Raw genomic sequence first — 2,162 nt, 5'->3', positions numbered from 1 at the left:
GGGGTTTGGAAACGCAGCACACTGTTGGCCCATATTTAAGCAGTGCTCTACTAGTACAACTAGATAACTTGCACAGATACTACTGATGAGCCAGGTACTGTCTATTCTGTAACTGTGCATTTGGTTTTTCCTGCCTATGTGCAGGACCTTACTTTTCTTACCAATGATCTGCATCTTTGTAGGAGAAGGAGTGCAGAGCCTGAGGGCAGAGTCAAAGGAGTAATCACTCTAGAGTTTCTATGTTTCCACACATGGACTAATCCATTTTACATTCCATTAATTCCATTAATTTTTATCTAGTGCTAAAATAGTGCTAACTGTTCAGTGACTAGCTTCATGTGCATAGATATTATAGATCTTTTTGTACATTCATCAAGGATAATGTTAGAGCTGATTGCATAGTTTTGCATTAAACTTTTTTTTTTCTGCTTGTGAGTCTAGCTATTATGGCCATGTGCAAGCAAGATTAGATTATTCTTAAACAAGAACCATATCACTCCTTGGATTAGATGAATAGTAATTACAAAATATTTATTTCATTTTAAACAAAATTGCAATCGTGTAAAATGGAAAAATAAAGCCTTCAGATTAAAGCTCCAATTAAAGCAAGTTGTTTTTATAGTTTTTAATTTTTTTATTATACTGAAAATAATCTTGTAGCATATGGCTACTTTCAAGTGTAAACTTCATCTGTAGCACTTCACTCACTTGTACAGATTAATATATATAATAGTATCAGCAAAGCTACTTTCTTTTTCTAAGCAGTTCATTAAAATGTGGTTTCTTTTTTCCCCCAGGTAATTTTTAAATAATAAATAGTAATTTGATTTTGTCCTTTACCCATTTGTTTTCCTATGGGCATCTATACTTCAGATATTAAATAAACTTTTAAGTTTGACTTAGAAATTTCAAAACTCAAAGTTTCAAACCATCTCAAGAGGGAATGTACTTCAGAGGTTCCAGCAGGAATGGGAATGTACAAATTTGGCCAGTGTAACATTTGTAAATCTTCCCCCTTTAATGTTCCAATGCTACCTCTCTGCTGCTAGCATTATAATGACATTTGGGCTCATTAATTCTATAACACTATGAAAAACACATCAGCATATCCCCAAAAGTAAAATCACATACAGAGAACTAGCAGGGGACAACATTTAAGATCAGCATCTCCATGGCTGTTGCCTTCACTTCTGTCTACCCCCTCTCTACCTACCTAGATAAAAGATAATTAGTTTAAATATGCTGTGTTGCTGTATGCATTTTGAGCTGGGTAAAGATTCTTACAACATCTTAAGTCTACCTATAATGTGACTATGCTTTGGCAGACTACTGATTGTAAAACTAATGCCATTGTAAAACTGAATTTACACTTCCCTGCTTTCTTGCTTGGGTGAGGTTGAAATGTTTGGGCCTGAGTTTTGCATGAATAAGATTGGGAAATTTTAAAAGGCAATACTATCTTAAAGAGGTTTAAGGCATTTATTGCATCCTTAAAAATCCCAAGCTTTGTCTAGTCTTATCTTGGGAAAACTAAAGGGAAAATTGGGTACTAAGCATTTAACAAACTTGACAGATTTTTGAGGTGCATACATTTGAAGTTCACACATTCACAGTTCCTAAATTGATTGGGATTTGATTCTCAATCCAATCTAGAATTTTTACCCATCGCTCAGTGCCTCCATGTCCTTTCAGAGACATTATACTCAGACTAAAAGAACAGAGAAGGATTTTATGAAATAAAATGGATGTGACCTCTATCTGATAATGAAAGGCATAAAGTTGTATTCACATAATTCAAATAATAAAATGACATTTTCATTACTGCATCATCCTGCCTGGGTAGGCTACCAAAATTTAAGGAGGAAGTTGAAATTCTTCTGAAATCTCTGTCATGAATCTGTTAATTTCTCCATATATAGAAAACCATACTTTCTCAGCTCTCTTTCAGAATACAAATGAAGCCATTGATATGTTGTATTAGGTAGTCCATCAAATGAAAAAGGGCTGCTATATCCATTTCTGCTTCATAAAATGAGCAACTGGATTTTATATATTAAAAATATCTGGCATATTTGATTAAATAGAGATAAAACAGAGTTTGTACAAAAGATCCTTGTAAATGTTTTCATATTTTCATATTTTCTCAGAAATAAGGAGGCAAC

This window comes from Protobothrops mucrosquamatus, unplaced genomic scaffold, assembly GCF_001527695.2.
Source record: "Protobothrops mucrosquamatus isolate PMUCROS unplaced genomic scaffold, P.Mucros_1.0 scaffold207, whole genome shotgun sequence".
NCBI lineage: Eukaryota > Metazoa > Chordata > Lepidosauria > Squamata > Viperidae > Protobothrops > Protobothrops mucrosquamatus.
The sequence above is the reverse complement of the archived record's forward strand: the minus strand, read 5'-3'. Positions refer to the sequence as shown.